Source organism: Notamacropus eugenii, chromosome 3 (genome assembly GCF_028372415.1).
Source record: "Notamacropus eugenii isolate mMacEug1 chromosome 3, mMacEug1.pri_v2, whole genome shotgun sequence".
In the NCBI taxonomy this organism is placed as follows: Eukaryota; Metazoa; Chordata; class Mammalia; order Diprotodontia; family Macropodidae; genus Notamacropus; species Notamacropus eugenii.
In genome coordinates, this window is record NC_092874.1 from 152881448 (window position 1) to 152888674 (window position 7227).

Consider the following 7227-nt stretch of genomic DNA (forward strand, 5'->3'; position numbering starts at 1 on the left):
AGTATTATGTGTGTTTTTCTTTCAAACAACACTTCAATATTCATCTATTTGGATGCTGTCCGGTGCTGCAGACTGAAATCTATCCATTTCTTGCAGCTCTTATCTGCCTTCCCCCAAATGTACCAAAGGTTCCACCCAGAGCTGGAGGGCTGCCTCACCTTCTCACATTGTAAGGCTACTATGGAAGCACTTGAGATGTCTACCTGTCATCCCATACCCTTCTCACCAGACTGGCCCATCTTTTTCTATCACATTTCTTCTGATAGCATCTTTGCTCCTTTTCTCAAGAGCTTGTTTATGGGATGAAGCTTCCTTACTCCTACAATGAGCCTCTCCTGCCAATGTATGTGGTAGTCATTTCAGTTTCTTCAGAGGCTTTGCTCCATGCTCACAACCATATAAACACCACTGCCACTACATTGGCATCGAAAAGATGGGCCTTTAATTCTAGGAATTTGGGACCGGTAAAGGAACTTTGCAATTTCCTGAGGGCAATCCAGCCTGCCCCCTTTCATTTAATTCTAGGCCAAACTTGCCCTTCTATACTGAGTTAGATATCTATCTAGATCCATGGGCAAGCTCTACAGATTATCCATCCAACTGCATGTCATATTCATTACTCATCCAATGAAATGGTTATATTATCAGTGCTAGTTAAATGAGGGTACTTATTAGATTTGACTATTTGAATGCCTATGATATTCTTAGTCCTCTGCTGGCTGTCCTGAAAAGGGGAAAAATGTATAAGAAACAGTCATCAATTTACGTGGAAAGCCAAGACAATCACTCGTTCCCCCAAAATCAATTGCACAGGGACAGGATGAGGGAAATGTGGTTAAGATAGCAGTTAATAATTAAATTCGATAAGCATTTACCAGGCACTATGCTAGGTTTGGAGCTACAAAGACTAAAAATAGACCCTACTGTGTTCTATTACAGGAATTGACATTCTGTTGGAGGTATGTATGGGAAAAAGACCTGGAATGGGATATGTGTGTGTATATATGTATGAGTGGATTGTACTAAATTTGAATTTGTAGCTTCAAATGCCAGTTAAAAACAATCACTGGAGTCTTAGCATAATAGAAAGCATCCCAAAGGGGGGTAGTCCCATAGTACTCTACCCTGGATAGGCTCATTGTTTTCAATATGTGAAGTGGCCAGTTTTAGAAATATCTTTAACAAACTGGAGAGTGTACTGAGGAAGGAAACCAACATGATGCAGGGACATAAAACTGCACTGAATGGGATCCATTGGAAGCAGGGGGATTTTAGTTTGTTGAATATTTGGGGTAAGGGAGGCAATATGATAGCTTTCTTAAAATAAATGAGGACGGCCCTATGAAAGTCATTATGACTGGTTTTATTTGGTCATGGAGAGAAGAAGTGGGGTCATTAAGTGCCAAGTCTGAGAGTCATATTTTGGCTCAAAAGGAAAAACTTCCTACCAAATTGTAAGAAAATGGAATGGACTATGTAACTAATTTTAGCGATGATGATAGAAAATGGAAAACCAGTTCAAAGAGAAGACAAATCACTGGGGGCAGGCATAAATGTATTTTTGACCAGATCTGGGATTTTATTAGTAAAGGAAACTCCTGGTAAGAAAACTCCCTTTTCCAGTCCAGATCAACTACTTGATCTGCAACTCAGTCTTAGGGGCACTGGGAGGTTAACCCTGCATATACCTAGCCACAGCAAGTATCTTGTCAGACATGACCTGAAAGAACATTTCCCTGTTTGACAACAGTTCTGTTCACATTGCCATGCTGCCTTCTGAAGCTGGATTACATTTATTACTCTTTGGACTAGAAAACACATGATCCCTGATTGTGGAAAAGTACCTTTTCCAAGGCCAAGAGTTTTGTGCTTAAACCTCAGAATTAAACTCACAGGGAGCCTGCAGATACGTACTATTTTGCCAAATTAAAACTGGACTACTGCATATTGGTGGTTATTATAATATCATGAGAATTGCCAGAGATACACACAGGCCTGTTTTCACTAGAGTAGTTGTGCCAAAATTTACTTAGGGCTTGTCATATTTAAAACCTTCCAGAGGGCTTTTGTCAAGGTTCAAAGAAAGCTTCCTCCATATCTGTTCCACTTCTAAAAATAGTTGATTCATAATTGTTGTTGTTCAACTGTTCAGTCATGTCTGACTCTTTGCGACCCCTTCATACTGTCCGCCGGGCTTTCTTGTCAAGGTAACTGAAATGGTTTGCCATTTCCTTCTCCGCTAGGTTAAGGAACAGAGATTAAGTGATTTGCCCAGGGTCACATAGTAAGTGTCTGATGCCAGATTTGAGCTCAGGTCTTCCTGACTCCAGGCCCAGCACTATCTATCCACTGAACCATGAAGTTGCCTCTAGTTAATTCAATAAACATGTACAAATGTTATTCCAAGACACTAAACCAGTATCAAGAATTTTTAAACAACTCAAACCTTTAAAATGGAAACTCGTTTAAAAATAAAAAAAAGTAATACTATCACTGAAACTTTAATAGCAACTCTAACTTCTGTCCTTTGGCCAACAATTTCAGAAAGATGTTATGATACATGACACATCACACAAGCCACCAAAAGTTTATTTGGTTGAGATTTTTCCAGGGTCATTTAACATAACCTTACAATAACTTTTACTAAACAAAAATGTCTTTTTATAAAAACAAAAAGTGACTTATGTAAAATACAAATGCTAATAATAATCACTCAGATAATTATAGTAAAATAACTACTTTAGAACCCTTTGCTTAAAAAATATACTTCACTAAAATAACATACCCCAAAATGAAAGCACATGGTACATACTTAGAAAAAGCCATTTCTTTTATCAGGCAGAAAATGACTGTTAGTTGATCCAACTCCATTTTCCTGTCCTAATCCAGCTATAAGATCCTAGATATGATGCTTGAAAGGACCTCACACATCCAACTCCTCTGCTTCTCAGAGGAGGAAACTGAGGCCCTGAGTGACTTGCCTAAGGTCACACAGGATATTATATGGTGGAGCAGAGATGGTACTCAGGTTCTCTGACTCCCAGTTTGTGCTCTTTCAAGCCCCATGTATTAGTATAGTGCTTTGGATTGTTACTATCAGCATAAAACTGAATTTCATCTGCCTTCTTACTGAGCCAGGAATCCCATGTCTCTCTAAGCTTTGCTTGTACTTTGCTTTTGATGGAATTCAATGCTGCCTTCTTAGAGATAGATGAACTATCCTGCTGGTAAATCCTGCGGGGTTCTTGTTTTTCATTTAGCAGCTTCTGAATTTCCTCATCATTTTCATCAAACCAGTCTTAGTGTTTGCGAATGTTCTGACCCAGATGAGCAAATGCAGTGCTGTGCACCAAATCTCTGAATGCTGCCCACTCCTTCTCTGCTCCATTGTTGCAACTGTGTGATGGCTCAACTTTCTCTCCAAATTAGCAACAAACTGTTCATGCTCAGACAAGAGCTCTAATTTGCTGACTAATTCTTCTGGTAGTCATTTTGCCTTGGGGGCGGTGCTTTTGATGAATGCAAATATTTAGCTTGGAAAGGATAAGTCTATGATCTGTCCAGCACTCTGCACCACACATTGCCTTTGTCACTCACATCTTGTCTGTCTCATTTCCTTAAAATCCCAGTCTCTGAGATGTCAATGTTTGCTGTGAGGGTGCATCCATGAAGTTTTATTGTGTTTAGGTAAAGGGTTGGTGATAAGGTCATGTGATGCACAAGTGTTCAGCAGTAAATGACCATTACTATAAGATGTTTCCAGCTCCATTCCTCCCTAGAACTCCTTGCCAAGTCTGGTAGTGTGAGCCTACTCTAGCATTAAAGTCTCCCAGAAATATAAGCTTGTCCTCTAGGTCTTCATAAAATTTTTATTTGACCTCATCAGGGTTTGTCATGCTGGGAGCATAGGCACTAATGATGGTGGCATGGCATTTTCCTGCAAGTGGCAATCGCAATGTCATGAGCCTGTCATTTCACTCCTTTTGGCAGGCATACCAGCTTGCTGACTAGATTAGTTTTGATTGCAAAACTTATGCCAGCTTCATGGCGCTCCCCTTCACTGCAGCCACTCCAGAAAAGTGGGCATCCACCTCTGACTTCAGTAAACTGGTCTTCATTAGCCAGCCTTGTTTCACTCAGGGCTGCTATTTGGATGCGACATCTGTTGAGTTCTCTTGCAACAAGTGCAGTTCGTCTTTCAGGTCCTACTGCATTTTGTGTTGTCTATAAGTGTGCACACATTTCATGTGCTGATGGTGAGTGGAATCAGCTTTGCAGATGTTTTTGTCCTTTTTTTGTGTTTTGACCATAGAGTGGGATTCCCTGCCTGCCGCAGTAATCAGGCCAGAGTTGGGTAAGCAGACAATTTTTAGGGCACCTTTTCTTAGTCTCCTTCCTCATACCAGGAAGTGAGCAATATGATCCTTAAAAGGCTGCTCAGTCACCCAGGGGGCTGCTGGATCCCTCTGGTGCTTCCAGTGAGAAACAACCCTATGGCCTAGGCTGCCTGTGTCCAGGGTTGTGACTACAGTTCCCAGTGTATCTGCACCTGCTGCTTCATCACTTGCCTGTCACCACAGAACTTTGAAGTATAACAGTAAAATGGTATCCATGATGTCTTTTGATTCATTGAAAGCTATTCATGGACCAAAAACCTATGATGCATCACAACTACTCAGTGCTGATGGAGCCACATTAATGAGTTATAAGGACATGAACCCAGAGTGATGGGCTGAACACTTCCATAGTGTTCTTAATAGACCATCATCAATCAATGCTGAGGCCACTGACCATTTGAAGTCAATCCCTCCTTAGCTGAACTTCCAACTGAAGAAGTTTTGAGGGCCATTAGGCTCCTTTCATGTGGCAAAGCACCTGGTGCTGATTCTATTCACGCTGAGATTTACAAAGGGGGACCATTGCTCATACAAAAGCTGAATGAAATTTTCCAGGTTATATGGCAAGAGGAGTTTATCCTCCATCAAGGATGCCTCCATTGTCCATCTCTATAAAGATAAATAAATTGGCCTGCAACAGTCACAAGGAGGTCTCTCTTAGTCATTGCTAGCAAGATTCTTCTAGAGTCCTCCTTAATAGGCTGATCCTTCACCTGGAAGATAGTCATCTACCTGAGAGCCAGTGTGGCTTCAGAAAGGACCAAGGAGTAGTTGATATGGTGTTTGCTGCCCAACAACTCCAGGAGAAATACCAGGAGCAGAACAGAGGTCTGTATACAACGTTTCTAGATCTGACCAAGGCCTTTGACACTGTTAGTCATGCGGGCTTATGGGAAAATCATGTCAAAATTTTGTTGCTCGGAGAAGTTCATCAGTATTATACGTCAATTTCACGATGGCATGTTTGCCCGAGTTCTGGAGAGTGGACAATGCTCATACCTTCCCAGTCACCAATGCAGTGAAACAGGGCTGTGTGCTTGCTCCCATGCTTTTCAGTATGATGTTTTCAGCCATGTTGTCAAATGCTTTCAGTGAGGATGAACACAGCATCAAGGTCAACTACTGTCCTGATGGTAAGTTCTTCATTTTGAAAAGGCTCCAAGCCAAGACCAAAGTGGAGGGAGTGTTGGTACATGATTTTCTGTTTGCAGATGATTGTACACTCAATGCAGCCTCTGAAGCTGAGATACAACCAAGTGCGGATCACTTCTCTGCTGCCTGTGCTAATTTTGGTCTAATAATTAACACCAAGACAGGTGCTCCATCAGCCACCACCATACCACCCATATGTGGAGCCATAAGTTACAACAAAGGGAGAAGTTTTGAATGCTGTGGATAAGTTCATTTACCTTGGTAGCGTACTGTCTAGGGATATACACATTGATAATGAGGTTGATGAACACATTGCCAGAGTTAGCTCAGTGTTTGGGAGGCTTCGAAGACAGGTATGGGAGAGAAGAGGTATTAGACTGACTACCAAACTGAAGGTCCACAGAGCTGTGGTACTGACCTCATTGTTGTACCCCTGTGAAACATGGACCATGTTTATCATGTTTATCATGTTTACCGGGGCCATGCCAAGAAACTGAATTGCTTCCATTTGAACTGTCTTGGGAAATTCTGAGGATTACCTGGCAAGATAAGGTACCAGACAATGAGGTTCTTGCTTGAAGTAAACAGCCAAGCATGCAAACTATGCTTCAAAGAAAGCAACTCTGATGGGCTGGCCACGTTGCTCAGATGCAGCAGGTAAGCTTGCCAAAAAGACTATTTTATGGAGACCTTGCATGGGGCAGGCGATCACATGGTGGTCAGAAGAAGCGATACAAGGACACTCTCAAGGTCTCTCTCCAGAACTTTGGATTTGACTGTGTGACATGGGAGACACTGGTACAGGACCACTCAGAAGGGTGTGTCCACATCAGAAAGGTGCTGTGTTCTATGAACAAAGCAGAATTGAGACAGCACAAAGGAAATGTAGGATGCGCAAATTTGGAGTATCCACCCCAAATGTTCACACAGACTCTTGTTAGGGGCGGAGCCCTAATTACCGCATCAACTCACCCCTGCCCAAGGGTCTTCAGACGTCTCTGGCTCCCCTCGGGGGATCGAGGGGAGAATCACTAGGCAGAACACCGGAGGTGGGTAAGAGCAGCTTTATTACATGACGGTCAGCAAGAAATCCCCCCCCCCCCCCCCCCCCCCCTGGTCCCCTTCCGTGTTGTGCCTTATATCCCCCAGAACTTGCCCTCCTATTCCGGGTAAGCCCCTCCCCAGTTCCTCCCTGAGGGCGGAGCCCAGCCCAGTCCAGTAGAGCCGCCCCAGTGCCACCGTGGCAAAGCCACGTCAGCAGGTCCAGACTCTTGGGCGTCTCCTATCCTCCCAGGGGGCCCAGGTCCAGAGCGCCCCTCACAGACTCTGTGTGCCCAATCTGTGGCAGAGCATTTTGAGCTTGTCTGATCAGCCAGTCAGACACGTTGAAACTTTAGTTTATCATGGTGATGTCTTTTTGGTCCTCTTCAAGAATGAAGGACAACCACCACCACCATTAGCACTTGAAAAGCTATTAACTGATTAATTAATTAAAGCTATTAATTGATTTGATTCTTGAAATAACCCTGCAGAAATTGGAGCATATTTATCCCTATTTTGCAAATGAGGCTTGTCAGAGAGATTAAGTGACTTGTGTCAAGTTCAAATCCTGATAGCTGGATGGAACACACTGGAATCCAGGTGTATTCTAGATATAGATTAAGACTATTCTCAGGCT